The sequence below is a fragment of the Cherax quadricarinatus genome, chromosome 15 (assembly GCF_038502225.1).
Source record: "Cherax quadricarinatus isolate ZL_2023a chromosome 15, ASM3850222v1, whole genome shotgun sequence".
NCBI lineage: Eukaryota > Metazoa > Arthropoda > Malacostraca > Decapoda > Parastacidae > Cherax > Cherax quadricarinatus.
The window spans coordinates 17,784,536-17,803,834 of NC_091306.1; the positions used below are offsets into that span (position 1 = coordinate 17,784,536).

The 19,299-nt window shown below is 45.6% G+C and overlaps 1 protein-coding gene across 1 annotated transcript in view; it reads right to left on the reverse strand.

Annotated features, from left to right (window-relative positions):
- Positions 1–18,693: 18,693 nt before the first annotated feature.
- The window catches only part of LOC128692160 (death-associated protein 1), a 44,615-nt gene continuing 44,009 nt past the window's right edge, over positions 18,694–19,299 (reverse strand). Inside the window, exon 3 of the mRNA XM_053781231.2 lies at positions 18,694–19,299. This exon is cut by the window's right edge and continues 4,764 nt beyond it. The gene's annotated coding sequence lies outside the window, so the exon portion shown is untranslated.

The window sequence follows — 19,299 nt, forward strand, 5'->3', positions numbered from 1 at the left end:
CGAGTTGTAGTCGGGACGTCAGAGCCAAGGACAGCAAAAGGATTAGATGCCGGAGTGGCTATGGGAGGGGTAACAACAGAAGAGGCTGCAGAAGATGGGACCCCAGAAGTGGGGGGATGTTTGGAAACACGAGAATAAGAAACACGGGGTAGTCTCCCTTGGAGGTGGAGATGAGTAACTGCCATAGCATAAGGGAGACCTTCTGCCTCTTTGAGGCAATGGATTTCACGTTCATTTAAGTAGACCTGGCAACGGCGGGAGGACGAAGGGTGAGCTTCATTACAATTAAGGCAAGATGGAGGTTGACTGCAAGATGTATTAGAATGGTCGTCGGCACCACAGACGGGGCATTCGGCCATAGATCTGCAATATTTCGCTGGGTGACCAAAACGCCAGCAATTTCTACATTGTAGCGGTGTAGGTATCACCTTTCGAACTTGTAACCGATGTCCCGCGACATATACAGAGGACGGGAGTTCTCGGCTGTCAAAAGTTAAACGAGCCACATTGCAAGGGTAACGTCTCCGCCCCCGGGCAGGAAGGACATAAGTGTCTACTTTGAGGATTGGGAGATCCTGGAGTTCCAGCTGTTCAAAAATGTCATTGCCACATGACTGGAAATTCTGTTGGACTATGGTATGGGGCAGAATGACAGTACCACTACAAGAATTGAGAGAAAGATGCTTTTCAATAGTGATAGTAGTATCGATATTCGAAAGGAGAGAAAGATCATGAGCTTGGGTAGCATTCTGGACAGTGACGATGCGCGTACCGCTCTTGAGAGCATGAAATGAAATATCTCTACCAACATGACGCAGGAGCGCTTTGCCAATACTATGGTCAGAAAGGTAGGCATTAGAAGAAGTCGGTCTTAAAGTAAAGAATTTAGTCCATTGTGTGGTCCGAAACTGAGCGTGGAGAGGGAGTGCTTGACGTGTCGGTCTTTTCCGAGTAGAATGGGAAGGTAACGAAGGAGCACCATCAGGAGATTGACGTTGGCATTTAGGAGTAGGACCGGAGTTGGACCGGCGTGAAATGGGCGGGCAATTCGAAAATTGCCGTATCGTAGAGGGAGAAGCCGGAAGCATAGTCAAAGGAGAGGGGAGTTCAGACAAATCGAAGGAGTCAGTCGAAGCCCCGGTACCTGAAGCGGGTGAGGAAACAGCACCAGCAAGAGGTACAGGGGCATTAGGAGTGTCCGAAGAGTGGTCTAAACACAAGGCAGGGTCAGAATGGGGTGCGGTATCAAGAAGGGGCCCGGGGGTAGTGGGATCATGGATTGGGTTCTCCATGGTTAGGTTACTCCGTTGCTTTTTGTTTTTAAGAAAAAAAAAGAAAGAAGAAAAGAAAATAAAAATAAAAAAAAAAGAATAAAAAAAGTGGGAAGCGGGGAGGAATAGTTCCCAGGAGGAATGAAAGGGCCGGAAATCTCCCTCCGCGCCCAAGAGGACCTCAGCACCGCTAGTAGCGCAGATGCAGCATGGAACCCGTGCCATACCCTACCCTTCATGCCAGTAAACCAGCAATCCGGGATAGCAACCTCACATCTGCCGAGCTACCTCGGTGGACAAAAGAGAGGGCGGCCGGATATCCGCCACAAAGCATACCTCCTTCGGCCACCACCCCCGGAATCCGAAAGGTGGCTTTCAGAGATACACCCGTCGCCCGAAAGACACCCAAAGCTACTCCGGGATACCGGAGAGGGATCGGGACATCCCCAGGCAATCCAGATTCCACGGCAAACTACGCCACCGCCAAGAACCTCAACGGAATGGGATGGACCCCGGTGTCCTTTCCCCTACCTAGGAACTAGCGTGCCTGTGGGAGAAATCCCAAAGGCCAAAAAGAGGAAGGGCAAAAGGGAGGGGTGGGGAGGAGGAGGAGGAATGGAAAAAGGGAAGGATGAGAGAGGGGAGGGGAGAATGGGGGGTAATTAGGTTCAGTCTGAGGAAGAAGACCGACAGGGCTAATTCCTCAGACCAAGAGCCTCTTCACCACGCCAAGGAGCCCCCCTTGAAGAGGTCTTCCCTCCCAACCCTTCCCTTTCCCCATCCCATTTGTAGTCTCTGGGGTCCTCTCCTCTGGCATTAAGGTTTTTAGGTAGGGGGAAGTGTGCTGGGGTTCATCCCACTCCATAGGGTCCATTGGGGTGGTGTATTTGCACTGCTAATGCTTGAGGCTCTCTCAGATGAAGGGAAGAGCTTACTGCCCTTCCATGCCTTCTAGTGACTGTCCCTCTGTTTTTTTTTCTTTTTTTCTTTCTTTTTTATTCTTTAAAATAACAAGAAAAAGCACCAATATCATGGAGTCTTCATTCTGTGATAACCCTCCTCCTCCCAGGCCCCTTTCTGTTCCCATTTCCTGTTCTGACCCGGCTTTGTTATTGAACCATTCTCTAGACTCTTCTCATACCCCTGTACCTTCTGCTGGTGACGCTTCATCACCTGCTCCAGGTGCTGAGGTGCCACCCATTTCTGTTAATGCCTCTGCCTCTTGCACGCCTTTAACAATGAGTCCGGCTTCTCTGAATACTGTGCGACGGTTTTTGGATCACCCACCTCCCTCAGGTCGGACCACCCGCGGTACTACTCCTAAACATTCCAGACCACCTACTGACGACGGTTCTTCGATGTCTACCGAAAAATGACCTATGCAACACCCACTTCCTTTGCGCACCATGTTCACAAGTACGCAGTGGACTAAATTCTTTACCCTACAACCAACATCCCCAATTGATTATCTTTCTGATCATAGTATTGGTAAGGCTCTTACGACACATTGGCCAAAATATATCCTTTCACGCTCTTCGAGGCAGTATGCTTGTCATTACAGTTCAGAATTCAGAACAAGCTCATCTTTCCCATACAACTTCCATAGATAACATCCCAATCACAGTTCATAAGCACGCTACTCTCAGTTCTTGGAGTGGTACAGTGATTTTACCACTTACCAATATACAGAATGATTTTCTGTCTTGTGACATTGATATTTTAGCGCAATTAACCCTTCAGTACCTTTCTGTTCTCAAAGTGGATACGTATGTCTTGCCTGCTCGCGGGCGGAGGCGGTTTCCCAGTAACATCGCCTGTTTAACCTACTGCCATGAACTCCCATCCTCCATTGCAGGCCATCGCCTAGAGGTCCGTAAAGTAGTCCCTACTCCCCAACAGTGTCATAATTGCAGGCGCTTCAGACACCCTGCTAAATACTGCAGATCTGCGGTGGAGTGCCTGGTCTGCGGTGCTGCACATCATGCCGATACATCTTGCAGCCTTACCCTCTCGTCCTTCTTTTTCACGCTGTTATCAAGTCTATTGTAATGAACAAGAAATCTGTTATCTTAAGGAGAGTGAAAGCCTTGCACTATGGCTGTGTCTCAGCTTCTCCTTCAGGGAAATCTTCATGTTCCTTATTCTCAAGTAGCTTAGAGACCTCCAACCTTGATGGTCCTCAAGGCTACCAGCTCCTCTGCTACCATGTCTTCCAGGGTCACCCTTGTTTCTAATTCTTTTGCAGTTTTACCCTCTGAATTTCCTACCTCCATACCTCTTCCTACTTCTACTACTACATCTCGCTCGCTAGTTTCTCAGTCTACAAGACCTTGCAAGCCTATGCCTTCTTTGTGCCTGGTTGATCACCAGGTGCCAGATCAACCAGGCTGTGATGGGTATGTGGGGCAGTGGGCATCCAGCAGCAACAGCCTGGTTGACCAGGCAAGCAACAGATGAGCCTGGCCCATGGCTGGGCTCAGAGAGTAGATAAACTCTTGAAACTCTTCAGAGGTATATCACCTGTGAAGTTGAATCTATCTACTACCTCAGTGCCTATTTCTCACCCCCTTTCTAACTCTCATAAAGGTGGAGGCTCCCCCTCCCCCCCCCCATGTAGTCCCCTCTTATCCTGTTCCCTCCCCCCCCAGTCTTCTTCCTTAGTTACCTTCCAACCTCATTCCTCTCCTGTTTCACTGCAGGACTCTTCTGCCCCCGCCAGCGCATCTCTCCAGGTTCATACTCCACGCCCCTCTCGGACCTCTTTGGTTCCCTCCATAGTCTCCCCAATCTCTACTTGCTCTACCTCACCTGTCTCTGAAATCATGGTATCAGCATCTTCCTAATCTGCTGAGACACTTGACGCTCTCTCCAACTATATTGCGGAGACGAAACCCTCAATGGACACCGACGCACCTCCTTCTACCCTTCTTTTTCAGGACCCTCGCAACAATCTTTTCCTTCACAGCATTCTGATTCCACCTTGCTTACATGCTTACCGTTGCCCCCACACATTGACTTCACTGACCCCAATAGCCCGTATTATTATTATAATAAAAAAGAAGCGCTAAGCCACAAGGGCTATACAGCGCTGCAGGGTAGGGAAGGAAGCGAGGGTACTGGGCGGCAGAAGGGGGAAGGGATGATCAGTAGGTTACAGAAAACAGCGGGGCAGGGGATAGTGCGGGGGTAAGGGGTAGCAAGAGATTGAGGTAGAAAGGGATGAAGGCATCAGAGTTTGTGAAGTAAGTCAGTTGTTGTCAAAGTCAATGAGAGAGTCTGGATGAATGGTGGGTCCATCAGCGAGAAGGGAAGGTAAAGAGAGAGCAGCGGAGCAAAGATGACGATGGAGGTAAGTTCTGCGTGCTCGTTGATAAAGTGGGCAGTCCAACAGAATGTGGCTGACTGATAATGGAGCCTGACAATTCTCACAGAGGAGCAGGGCGCCTCTCCATGAGATATCCATGAGTAAGACGAGAATGGCCAATGCGAAGACGGGAGAGAGTAGTCTCCCAACCTCGACACTGGTGACAAGAAGACAGCCAGTAACCTATACTCGGTTTAATAGATTGAAGTTTGTTACCGAGCATAGTAGACCAACGTTGTTGCCAACGGGTGTGAAAGTGGGTAGCTATTGCAGCAAAATAGTCCGTAAATGGAATACCTCTATATGAAACTGGTAGGTCATGTACTGCTGACCGCGCAGCAGTGTCTGCCTGTTCATTGCCCTGTACCTCAACATGACCAGGGAAACAAAAAACAATATCTTTATGCTTGGTAAAGATGCGGCATAGCCAGAGTTGGATACGGAGGACTAAGGGGTGAGGTGTATCAAATTTCTGTATAGCCTGTAAAGCACTAAGGGAGTCTGAGACAACCACAAATGATGACACAGGCATAGATGCAATACGGATAAGTGCTGCAAGAATGGTGTACAATTCAGCAGTAAAAATACTAGCCAAAGATAGTAAATGCCCTTGTACGACGCTGTCCAGAAACACTGCTGCGAATCCTACGCTGTCAGAAGACTTAGAGTCATCTGTGTACACTGCAATGGCATGAGAATGAGAGTGGAAGTGGTCAAAAGAGAGCGGGAAGCGACCATAGGCAGTTGGGCTTTCGAGCAAGGGAGAGAGAAAGAACAGACTCGAACAGCTGGAACTTCCCAGGGGGGTAGGGAAAAGCGAGATGCTACATGAACATAGAAAGGTGGTAACTGAAGAGAAGACAAGAGCGAATGTAGGTGAAGAGAGAAGGGACGGAGTAAACGGGCGGCGAACAAATAAAGAATGTCTACTAATATCAGTGACCATTCTATAAATAGAAGGATTGCGGAGATCATTAGTGTACATAGTAGCGAAGGCAATGGGCATCACAGTGATCGGATAAGGATGGAACGTTCGCTTCTGCATAGAGGCTCTCAACAGGGGAAGAGCGAAAAGCACCAAGGCATAAACGTAATCCTTGGTGATGAATGGGGTTAAGGCTAGAGAGAGTAGGAGAGGCCGCTGAATAGATATGGTCACCATAAAAAAGTTTCGATAAAATGAGGGTGGAATGTAGGCGAAGGAGAGTTTGACGATCAGCTCCCCATGAAAGATGAGCAAGGGTTTTAAGAAGGTTCAACCGGCTGTGACAAGTTGCCTTCAGAGAGGTAATGTGAGGTTTCCAGGATAACCTACGGTCAAAGAGGAGGCCCAGAAACCTGACTATCACGTTCAGGGATACGGGAGCCATAGAGGTACAAAGGATGATCGGAGATGACAGAGCGTCTAGTGAAAGTAATTTGGCGAGTTTTGGTGCTGGAAAATTTAAACCCATGTGTGGTGGCCCAAATGGAAACATGGTCGACCGCATGCTGGAGAGAAGCTGTAATGAGGTGACAGTCAGCACCTGCACAGGCAATAGCGAAGTCATCAACATAGTGATGACCAAATAATTGATGGAAGACTAGAAGCCAAATCATTTATAGCAAGGGGAAAAAAGTGTTGTGCTCAGAACACATCCCTGGGGGACACCTTCAGCTTGGATGAAGTCCGGGGAGAGCACATTATTAACCCGAACACGGAAATGCCTGTCAGTTAAAAAGTTCTTAAGGAAGGATGGTAGATTGCCTCGGAGGCCTAAGGAGTGGGCTTGGGCCAAAATATTATACCTCCAAGTTGTCATATGCCTTCTCAAGGTCAAAAAATATGGCAATAACTGAGTGGTTATTCGCAAAGGCATTACGAAGATACGTATCCAAGCGTAGTAAGGGGCCTATGGTAGAACATCCCTTACGAAAGCCATATTGACGAGTGGAGAGACTGTCGTGTGTCTCTAAATACCACACTAAACGTCTATTTACCAGGCGTTCCATCACTTTGCAAACTGCACTGGTAAGAGCAATGGGATGATAGTGGGAGGCTTCATGTCCCGTAGTGCCTGGTTTGCGGAAAGGGAGAACAATGGCAGATTTCCACAGCTGTGGAAGAACTCCTTGTGACCAAATAAGGTTGAAAAGGCATAATAGGACTGCAAGGGCTGACTGACGTAAATGTTGTAGCATACGAATATGAATGTCGTCGGGCCCAGCTGCCGGTGATCGGCAAGCTGAGAGTGTTGCCTCCAGTTCTTGAAGTGTAAAAGGCACATTATACTGTTCTTCTCTGAGAGAAGAAAAGTCCAAGCGTGCTAACTCTCTGGCAGACTTTGAGGAAAGAAATGAGGGGCATAGATGGAGCCCCTGAGAAATACAGACCAGATGAGTGCCAATTTCATTGGCAACATCTAGTGGGTTTGCTATATCAACACCGGAAACCCGCAGAACAGGAGCCGGGTCAGGAGAATATTTATCACAGTTTTCGTACCTTTTTCCAGACTGCACTCATAGAGGAAGCAGAGGTGATGGTGGAGACATAATCTAGCCAGCAAGTGCGTTTAGCGTCACGGATGACACGGCGAGTGATCGCACGCTTCTGCTTAAAATCTAGAAGTCTCTCCGTGGTTCTATTGTACCGGTACCTGCCCCATGCAGAGCGTTTCAAACATACTGCACGAGCACGAGCAGGAGACCACCAAGGCACGCATTTCTGAAAATGCCTGCCCAAAGTTTGGGGTATAGAATGAGAAGCTGCGGTTAAAATGGAGGACAAGAAGAGGTGTAAAAGCTCATCAATGGAGGACGAAGAAGGAACCTCACTAAAAACAGTTAGTTGTGAGTAAAGGTTCCAATTTGCCTGATCAAATTGTCAGCGTGGGATACGAAGAGGTGGTGAATATGAAGGGGAAGTAAGAATGATTGGGAAATGATCGCTGTCATGTAAATCCGGGAGAACAGACCAGGTGAAGTCTAATGCGGTGGAGGAAGAGCAGACAGAGATCGATGCAAGAGAGTGAGTGAGTCCGAGGATCAAAATGGGTGTGAGTACCTGTATTTAAAACATGGAGGGGGTGGGTGGCAAGAAAAGCCTCTAACTGAATGCCACGGGAATCACAGTGAGACCCCCCCCCAGAGGAAATGATGGGCATTAAAATCGCCAAGTAACAGAAGCGGTGGCGGTAATGACGAAACAAGAAAGGCAACATCCGGAATAGATAATGCCCGAGAAGGAGAGAGATATAAAGAACAGAGTGTATACCACCTATGCAAGTGGATGCGGGCTGCTGTGTAATGCAGCGAAGTACGAACAAATAGCTGATGGTACGGAATATCAGTGCATAGAAGGACATTTTCATTAAAGGTCCCATCAGGAAAAGGATCTGAAGAATACAATAAATTATAGCCTGAGATGGGAGAGATAACAGCAGAGTGTAATTTTGGTTCCTGTAAGCAAACACCAACAGGGGAAAACTGGGAGAGTGACATCTGAAGCTCACACCCGATTACCCGAGGCCGCGTATATTCCACTGTAAATAGGCCATGATTGGCAATGATAAAGATACCTGAAATCCACAGGTAAGGGTTCCTACGGACTAGAGGGGTTAGAAAAGTCCACTTACGGAGGCAGCGGAAAACGTTCAAACAGCGAAGGAATGGTGCGGTGTGAAGAAAGGAGTTGCGCAGATGGAGGAGAGGAGAGAGAAGGAACAGAGGGTGGATCAGTGTCCATTGATGGTTTGGTCTCTGCAATATATTCAGAGATTGCTTCAAGTGTTTCGGAATTCAGACGTCATATGGGAGACGATATTGGAGATGGTAGCGGGAGGATGAGTAAAGATTGGAACTGTAATGGACTGCACCAAGGTAGGGGGGGCGAAAGGGTGGAGGGAACTGGAGAAGAAGCATGGAAGGGGACAGAAGAGGCAGGAACCTGGGAGGTGGCAGAAGAGGAAGAAACTTGGAGGGGAACAGGGAAGGAAGGTATAGTACGAGGAGGAGGGTGAACCTCTACACTTGTAACAGAGCCAGTGAGAGGGGAAGAACCAGGTACAGAGACAGGGAAGGTAAAATGAGGAGGTGGAAGAAGGGAAGGAGGGGTTAAAGGACCTTTTTTTGACTTCTGAGAAGTAGAGGGACGATTGGGAGGTGTCGTACAAGATCTCGTCGATACTGAGGCTTGTGAGGGAGAACACGAAGAAGCGAGAACAGACTGAGGCGTTGAAGTAGGGACGTCTGAGCCTAGGACAGCAAAAGAATTAGATACAGGAGTGACTATAGGAGAGGTAACCACAGAGGAGGCTGCAGAAGATGGGACCCCTGAAGTGGGGGGACGTTTCGAAACACGGGAATAAGAAACACGAGGTAGTCTCCCTTGGAGGCGGAGATGAGAAACTGCCATGGTATAAGGAAGACCTTCTGCCTCTTTGAGGTAACAGATTTCCCACTCATTTAAGTAGACTTGGCAACGGCGAGAGTACGAAGGGTGAGCCTCATGACAATTAAGGCAAGAGGGAGGTCGATTGCAAGACGTATTAGAATGGTCATCGGCACCACAGACTGGGCATTCGGCTATAGATCTGCAACATTTCGCTGGATGGCCAAATCGCCAGCAATTTCTACACTGTTGCGGTGTAGGGATCACCTTTCGAACTTGTAACTGATGTCCTGTTACATAAGCTGAGGATGGGAGTTCACGGCTGTCAAAAGTTAAACAAGCCACATTGCTAGGGTATCGTCTCCGCCCACGGGCAGGAAGAACATAAGTGTCTACCTTGAGGATTGGGAGATCTTGGAGTTCCAGCTGTTCAAGAATGTCATTGCCACATGTCTGGAAATTTTGTTGAACTATGGTATGGGGCAAAATGATGGTACCACTACAAAAATTGTGGGAATGATGTTTTTCAATAGTGACAGGAACAGTATCGATATGGGAAAGAAGAGAAAGATCATGAGTTTGGGTAGCATTCTGTACAGTGATGATGCACGTACCGCTCTTAAGAGCATGAAAAGAAATATCTTTACCAACATGGCGTAGGAGTGCCTTGCCAATACTGTGGTCGGAAAGATAGGCAGTAGAGGAAGTCGGTCGTAAAGTGAAGAATTTAGTCCATTGTACATTCTGAAACTGAGCGTGGAAAGGGAGTGCAGGACATGTCGATCTTTTCTGAGAAGAACGAGAAGGTGGAGAAGTATCATCAGCAGGTAATTGTCGTTGGCGTTTAGGCATAGGACCAGAGTTGGTCCGATGTGGAATGGGTCGGCGATTCGAAAATTGCCACACCGTAGAGGGAGAGGCCGGAAGCATAGTCAAAGGAGAGCGGAGGTCAGATAAATCGAAGGAGTCAGTCGAGACCTCAGTACCTGAAGCGGGTGAGGAAACAGCACCGGCAAGAGGTACAGAGGCATGAGGAGTGTCTGAAGAGTGGTCCAAAGATGAGGCGGGGTCAGAAAGGGGTGCGGTATCAAGAAGGGGCCCGGGGGTAGCAGGTTCATGGACTAGGGCTGCCATGGTTAGGTTACTTCTTTCTTTTTGTTTTTAAGAAAAAAAAAGAAAGAAGAAAAGAAAAAGAAAAAAAGAATAAAAAAGGGGGGGACCGGGGAGGGATAGTTCCTAGGAGGAATGAAAGGGCCAGAAATCTCCCTCAGCGCCCAAGAGGACCTCAGCACCGCAAGTAGCGTAGGTGCAGCATGGAACCCGTGCCATACCCTACCCATCATGCCAGTAAACCAGCAATCCGGGATAGCAACCTCACATCTGCCGAGCTACCTCGGTGGACAAAAGAGAGGGCAGCCGGATATCCGCCACAAAGCATACCTCCTTCAGCCACCACCCCCGGAATCCGAAAGGTGGCTTCCAGAGATACACCCATCGCCCGAGAGACACCCAAAGCCACCTTCTGGGATACCGGAGAGGGATCGGGACATCCCCAGGCAATCCAGATTCCACGGCAAACTACGCCACCGCCAAGAACCTCAACGGAATGGGATGGACCCCGGTACCCTTTCCCCTACCTAGGAACTAGCGTGCCTGTGGAAAAAATCCCAAAGGCCAAAAAGGGAGGGGTGGGGAGGAGGAGGAAAGGAAAAAGGGAAGGATGGGATAGGGAAGGGGGGATTGGGGGGTAATTAGGTTCGGTCTGAGGAAGGAGACCGACAGGTCTAATTCCTCAGACCAAGAGCCTCTTCACCACAACAAGGAGCCCCCCTTGAAAAGGCCAATAGCCCATAGATTTTGCTGTTTCTTGTTGTTGGCATACCTGTCTTTGTAAATAATGTCTTATTTATAGTGGAATGTTCGTGGCCTTGGGTAATCAGGGAGAACTCCAAGTGTTGCTCTTCCAATTTTCCCCAATATGTGTCAGGTTACAGGAGCCTAAAATTCCTTCAGCTGTTATTCATCCCATTTCGGGCAATGTGCTGTTATATTCTTCTGATCCCTTTCCTGATGAATCACTTAATGAAAGCCCGCTTGTTGTGCTCGTTGGTATACCGTATCAAGTTTTTGTTTGCTCTCTGCTGCATTATACTGCAGCTTGTATTTATTTACACAGATGGTATACAGTTTGCTCTCTATATCTTTTCCCCTTGCGTTCTGTATCTCGGATATTGCGTTTTTGATCTTTACCACTGCCCATCTTGTTAGGTAATTTTAATGCTTGCCATCATCTGTGGGGAGGTTCCCACTGTGACTTGTGGTGATCAGTTGGTGACTTCTCGCTTTTCATTCTCTTCGTGTTTTAAATATGGGTGCTCCTACCCATTTTGACTCTCGCACTCTCTCTTTCTTGCATTGACGTTTTTATCTGTTCCTTGTCATTTGCACTTTATTACGCTTGGTCTGTTCTCCTGGATTTACACGACAGTGATCACTTGCCTATTCTTCTCACTTCTACCATGTATTCCCGACCGCCTCCCAGTCCTCGTTGGCAGATTGCACGAACGAATTGGGACTTGTACTCTCATCTTACCACCTTTTGTGGGCACCCTTTTTCATCCTCTATTGATGAACTGGTGCACCAGTTTTCAACCTTAGTTTTGACTGCAGAATCATGTTCTGTTCCTCAAACCTCAGGCAAGCATTCTCAGCATTGGTGGTCTCCTGTGTGTGCCCATGCAGTGCATTTCAAACGTGCTGCGTGGAGCCGTTATCAATATACAGTGGACCCCCCACCAACTAAGGCATCGTCTAAATAAAACAATTGCCTAACAAAGCGTTTTAGCATAAAAATTTTGGCCCGACCAACGATGAAAAACTCGATCAACATCATTCGTCCCTAACACATGCACGTGTCCATCTGGCCTGAGCGTACCTTAGCTGCCCTGCCTCAGTTAGTGTGCCAGTGTTTACAAGCCAGTGCGGTTGCTTCCACGCATACATTCGGTACATTTTGTATATTTCAGTGTTTTAAGTGCTTGTAACTGCTAAATAAGCCACCATGGGCCCAAAGAGAGCTTCTAGTGCCAACCCTGTGGTAAAAAGGGTGAGAATTACAACTGAATTGAAGAAAGAGATAATCACAAAGTACGAGAGTGGAGTACGTGTCTCCGAGCTGGCCAGGTTGTATAACAAACCCCAATCAACAATCGCTACTATCTTAGTCAACAGAAAGGCAATCAAGGAAGCGGTTGTTGTGAAAGGTGCAAGTATGTTTTCGAAACAGAGATTGCAAGTACAGTGGTCCCTCAATAATTGTCCGGCCTGAAAGTCATCCATTTCGGAAATAGTCCTGTTTTTTCGTCAAAATATTGGCTCGCAAATGGTCCGGTAACTCGCTAATAGTCCTAATAGTCCTTCGTCCTGGACGCGTACTCACACTCTGAGCCGCCTCGGCCTTTCCTTCCCAGCCAGTGTGCCATTGTTTACCAGTGAGTGACGGTCCCCTCACATGTTCCTACGAAATATTTCATAATATTCCATTGATTTCAGTGCTTGCAAGTGCTAAATAAGCTACCATGGCTCCAAATAAAGCTTCTAGTGCCAGCCCTTTGGTAAAGAATGTGAGAAACACATAAGTTATGAAAAAGTTTGTAGAAAAATACAAAGATGGTGGTGGTAAAGTGGAAGCAGTTGTTGATGAACATAAAAAAGGAGGATCACTGCAGCAGGCCTGTTGGCCCATGCTTGGCAGGTCCTTTACAATTCATCCCACTAACGAAACATTTTCCCAACCCAGTCCTCAATGCTACCCAAGAAATAAGGTCTGATAACTCTATCCACTCATTTGCACTCATTCGATTCAGCGATTCTACCAACTCCTCCAATGTTGTTGGAGTTATATAAGGCTACAAAAACCACCGCCGCCTCACCACCATTATGGACGGCTTACACTCAGTGGCCCTTATATACCCAACAACAACACAACACCTCTCGTGACATACGTAATGACTTATTTTATTCATTCTACAGTATATTCCATGTTTCTATGTTATTAATATTGTTTATTATGTCATATTAGTTGAATTGTGATAGATAAATAAGCCATAGAGTTGATATTAGTGTCATATTCTCCAACAATAAACTTGACATCCCTCCCTTACACAAACAAATAGCCAATAAGAACATAGCAATGGAAGAACACTGCAGGTCTACTGGCCCATACAAGGCAGATCCTTATCAAAATGACCTCCACCCAAAGCTACCCAAGAATTTACTCCCGTACCCAATGACACAAATCAAACTCAGCTCCTCCAACTCGTATATTTGTCCAATCTCTTCTTGAAAGCTACCCAAGGTCCTAGCCTCGATCACCCTACTGGTAAGTGTTTACCTGTTTACCTGGAGAGAGTTTCGCGGGTCAACGCCCCCGCGGCCCGGTCTGTGACCAGGCCTCCTGGTGGATCAGCGCCTGATCAACCAGGCTGTTGCTGCTGGCTGCATGCAAACCAACGTACGAGCCACAGCCCGGCTGATCAGGAACTGACTTTAGGTGCTTGTCCAGTGCCAGCTTGAAGACTGCCAGGGGTCTGTTGGTAATCCCCCTTATGTGTGCTGGGAGGCAGTTGAACAGTCTCGGGCCCCTGACACTTATTGTATGGTCTCTTAACGTGCTAGTGACACCCCTGCTTTTCATTGGGGGGATGGTGCATCGTCTGCCAAGTCTTTTGCTTTCGTAGTGAGTGATTTTCGTGTGCAAGTTCGGTACTAGTCCCTCTAGGATTTTCCAGGTGTATATAATCATGTATCTCTCCCTCCTGCGTTCCAGGGAATACAGGTTTAGAAACCTCAAGCGCTCCCAGTAATTGAGGTGTTTTATCTCCGTTATGCGCGCCGTGAAAGTTCTCTGTACATTTTCTAGGTCGGCAATTTCACCTGCCTTGAAAGGTGCTGTTAGAGTGCAGCAATATTCCAGCCTAGATAGAACAAGTGACCTGAAGAGTGTCATCATGGGCTTGGCCTCCCTAGTTTTGAAGGTTCTCATTATCCATCCTGTCATTTTTCTAGCAGATGCGATTGATACAATGTTATGGTCCTTGAAGGTGAGATCCTCCGACATAATCACTCCCAGGTCTTTGACGTTGGTGTTTCGCTCTATTTTGTGGCCAGAATTTGTTTTGTACTCTGATGAAGTGTGATGTTAAATAAGAACTTAAGAAAGTAGGAACACTGGAACAGGCCTGCTGGCCCATACTAGGCCAGTCCTTCACAAATCCAACCCACTAACAGAACAAATGCTACCCAAGCAATAAGCTCAGGTGCAAGTCCGACTCAAATCCAACCCCTTTCACTCGTGTATTTATCCAACCTAAATTTGAAACTACCCAAGCCATAGCTTTTAGAACATTGGAAAGGAGGAACACTGCAATAAGCCTGTTGGCCCATACTAGGCCGGTCCTTCACAAATCCAACCCACTAACAGAACAGATGCTACCCAAGCAATAAGCTCAGGTGCAAGTCCGACTCAAATCCAGCCTCTCTCACTCGTGTATTTATCCAACCTAAATTTGAAACTACCCAATGTTTTAGCTTCAATCACCCTACTAGGCAGACCGTTCCACTCATCAACTACCCCTATTACCAATGTTCATTTATACATTTTATTAGTGCCCTAGAGTCCTTATGGAGGGGGAAAATAAGCTCTCTTCCCTCTCTCCTCCTCCCTGTCTTCCATTCATCAACAACAGCCTTCAATAAAGGTAACTGTCATGTTGAATGTTCATTCTTTTGTGCATGTAAATCTATCTTTTAGGTAAAAAAAAAAATTGTTGTTGATACTTCTGGGTGTCTGGAACAAATTAATTGGATTTACATTATTTCTTATGGGGAAAATTGATTCGAAAATCGTCCATTTTGATAATAGTCCCACTTCCAGGAACGGATTATGGACGATTATTGAGGGACCACTGTACTCGAAGATGTTGAGAGACTGTTGTTGTTGTTGAGGATAAACGAAAAACAGATATCAGGAGATAGCATCTCTCAATCAATCATATGTGAAAAGGCAAGGCAGTTGCATGACGATTTAATTAAAAAAATGACTGCTACTAGTGGTGATGCTATTGAATTCAAGGCCAGCAAAGGTTGGTTTAAGAGATTTAAGAATCATAGTGGCATACACAGTGTGGTAAGGCATGGCGAGGCTGCCAGTTTGGACCAAAAAGCGACTGAAAAATATGTGCAGGAATTCAAGGAGTACATAGACACTGAAAAATTAAAACCCCAACAAGTACTCGCCTAGTTGTTTTCACCTACTTGAGGTTGCAGAGGTCAAGTCCAAGCTCCTGGCCCCGCCTCTTCACTGGTTGCCACTAGGTCACTCTCCCTGAACCGTGAGCTTTATCATACCTCTGCTTAACCCTTTCGGGGTTTCCGACGTACTAGTACGGCTTATGGGCCAGGGTTTTTGATGTACTAGTACGCATAAATTCTAGCGCCCTCAAATCTAGCAAGAGAAAGCTGGTAGGCCTACATATGAAAGAATGGGTCTATGTGGTCAGTGTGCGCAGTATAAAAAAAATCCTGCAGCACAGTGCGTAATGAGAAAAAAAAAACTTTGACAGTGTTTTTGGTTTAAAACAGACTTTGAACTGTACTTTCGTATGGTATTTATGGTTGTATTCTAGTTTTCCTGGTCTTATTTATAGAATGGAAGACATAATACAGAAATTTAAATGATTTTCATTGGTTTCACAATGAAAAGTACCTTGAAATTTAACTCAAAGTAGCAAAAATGTTCGATTTTTGCCAAAGTTCAAAAGTAAACAAATCATGCCACGCGTCCAATACACGTCAACTGGTGAATCTAATATCCTTTCACAAGTGCGCTGGTATTATTTATACCATTTCTACATTAATACAGTGGACCCTCGACATTCAATACTAAACCATTCCTGAGAGCTATCGAAAGTCGAATTAATTTTCCCCATAAGAAATAATGGAAATCAAATTAATCCGTGCAAGACACCCAAAAGTATGAAAAAAATTTTTACCACATGAAATATTAAGTTTAATGCAATAGAATAATTACAATAACAATAGATTAATAACAATAGAATAATTGACACTTACCTTTAATGAAGATCTGGTGATGATTGATGGGATGGGAGGAGGGGTGTGTGTTGATGGCGTTAGTGTTTAGAAGGGGAATCCCCTTCCATTGGGACATGAGGCAGCAAGTCCTTTTCTGGGGTTACTTCCCTTCTTCTTTTAATGCCACTAGGACCAGCTTGAGAGTCACTGGACTTCTGTCGCACAACATATCTGTCCATAGAGGCCTGTACCTCTTGTTCCTTTATGACTTTCCTAAAGTGGTTCACAACATTGTCAGTGTACAGGTTGCCAACACGGCTTGCAGTAGCTTTGTCAGGGTGATTTTCATCAAAAAAGGTTTGCACTTCAAGCCACATTGCACACATTTCCTTAATCTTTCAAGTAGTCAACTTCTTCAATTTCTCTATCCCCTCCTCCGAAGCAGTTTCCTCAGGTCTGGCCTCTTGCTGTTGAAGACGATCTAGCAGCTCACCAGTGGTTAGTTCATCATTGTCCTCCTCCACCAACTCTTCCACATCCTCCCCACTAACCTCCAATCCCAAGGACTTCCCCAATGCAACAATGGATTCCTCAACTGGCATAGGATTCTCAGGGTTAGCCTCAAACCCTTCAAAATCCCTTTTGTCTACACATTCTGGCCACAGTTTTTTCCAAGCAGAGTTCAAGGTCCTCTTAGTCACTTCCTCCCAAGCCTTACCTATAAGGTTTATACAATTGAGGATATTAAAGTGATCCTTCCAAAACTCTTTTAGTCAGCTGAGTTTGTGGTCACTACAAAGCACTTTTGAAACAGATTTTGTGTACAGTTTCTTGAAGTTGGAAATGACCTGCTGGTCCATGAGCTGCAGGAGAGGAGTGGTATTAGGAGGCAAAAACTTGACCTTAATGAAGCTCATGTCCCCAGAAAGTCGCTCTGCCAAATCTGTAGGATGACCAGGGGCATTGTCTAATACCAGGAGGCACTTAAGGTCTAATTTCCTTTCACACTGGGGCCAAACACATCATTGATCCACTCTTTGAAAATGTGCCTTGTGACCCATGCCTTATTAGCTTTCCACATCACACAATATATTCTTAATGCCACTCTTTTTCTTGAACACACTGGAATTTTCAGTGATACACCAGTAATGGCTTCACCTTGAAATCCCCACTAGTGTTAGCAGAGAACAAAAGAGTAAGCCTGTCTTTCATAGGCTTGTGTCCTGGCAATGCCTTTTCCTCCTGCATAATGTAGGTCCTCTTTGGCATTTTCTTCCAAAAGAGGCCTGTTTTGTCACAATTGAACACTTGTTGGGAGAGGAATCCTTGAACCTTTTACGTACCCCTTGAAGTCCTGCACAAATTTTTTAGCCGCACATTTGTCAGAACTTGCAGCCTCGCCATGCCTTACCATACTGTGTATGCCACTACGCTTCTTAAATCTCTCAAACCAGCCTTTGCTGGCCCTAAATTCACTAACGGCAGCACTTGTTCCAGGCATTTTCTTTGCAAGATCCGCATGCAACTGCCATGCCTTCTCACAAATAATCGACTCCACAACACTATCTCCCGCTAATTGCTTTTCGGCAATCCACAACAACAACAACTCCATTTCTTCCATTATTGGTGACCTTTGCTTCGTCAGCACATTTACTCCTTTCGCAACATTAGCTTCCTTGATTTCTACTTTGTTTGCCAGGATAGAAGTGATTGTTCATTTGTTTTTACCATACATCCTGGCAAGTTCCAGCACCTGCACACCACTCTATTTTTTAATAACTTCCTTCTTAAATTCCATCATGTTTCTCACTTTCTTTACCAAAGGAACTTTACTAGGCACTTTCTTTGGGGCCATGGTTACTTATTTCGCAGTTGCACTTAATAAACACGAAAAACAATGAATTATAGCGAAATGTTTGGATGAATGAGCAGAAGCTTCCTCACTCGCCCAGAGAGACAGCCAAACTGACGTGCAAGCGGCTGGTGGCAATGGGTTGACGCGTCCCATACAGCCAATAAGTGAAATAACAGCCGATAACCGGAAGCCGAAAAACCAGCCACTAACCGAGTTGACCGGAAAGTGGAAAGGTCGATAACCGAGGGTCCACTGTATCTTGGTTCACTGGCCAATCACAGACAAGTCCACCAAAGCTGAAGCAACGTGGTTCATTTGTGCCAAGCGAATTGACAGAATTGCCTGGGCTGCTGGTTGAGCATGGTGCATTCTCTGGCATCTGCTTTTGCCATCTTTTGTCACCATGTTGTACACTTACTATTCCATCACTGTACATAGTGTACATACTTGTAAATACTTGTAATTTATACCTGGTGAAAGAAAATACAAGTCATATACTACTGTTGAGTTTTGTCTGCTCCATTTTAATCCTATTACGACCTGGTTTGCAGGTCATATTATACCCATGTTTGTAATAGAGGGTTTGCACAAAACTCAGTGCGCAGACATTGGGGTTACATGCAAGTACGTATAAGAAAAGGGAAGCATAATTTAGTTCAACAACAGAGTAGTACTACATAACCCATATCAGTTTAGTACTTGTTTTGTTTAACAGTAATTAACAAGAGGCAAAACAAACAAATTAAATATTTTATTTTTATTAAATATTTTCCTAAAATTTTCCCCAACTTAAAATTCATAATATAGCAAACTGAACAAAGACAAAATACCATAAAACCCTCAAAATTATGTACTAACACTTGACAATTGTAAAGCTACACTTCTCAAATATAATTACTTTTAGTAATAACAAACTATAATACAGTAGTACAAGCAAAAAGATAAACCATTATAGAAAAAAAAGCAAAGCAATACTGTCTACGCCTTAAAGTATGGAACTGAAATAATGACTAACTAGTATATGAAAAGCTAGACTAGGTGAATTGTACATCATGTATAAATGAAGAACTTCAAAAAAGTGGAATTTAGTAAACAATAATGAACAAACCCCAAAACCAATGGTCCCCAAAGTAATTCACATCATATCCAGTGAACTGGGCAAGTTGGAGGGCTCTCTCATAGATATGAATCGGATGATTAATGCTCCCCTACAAAATGGTATATATAATATAAAAGGCATCATGAAATGGATGATGAGTGTTTTACAAGACTAGCTGAGAATTTTAACAGCTATGTATGTTTCCTCCAACATAATACAATAAATTGGATTAAGATGTTCATTCTAATA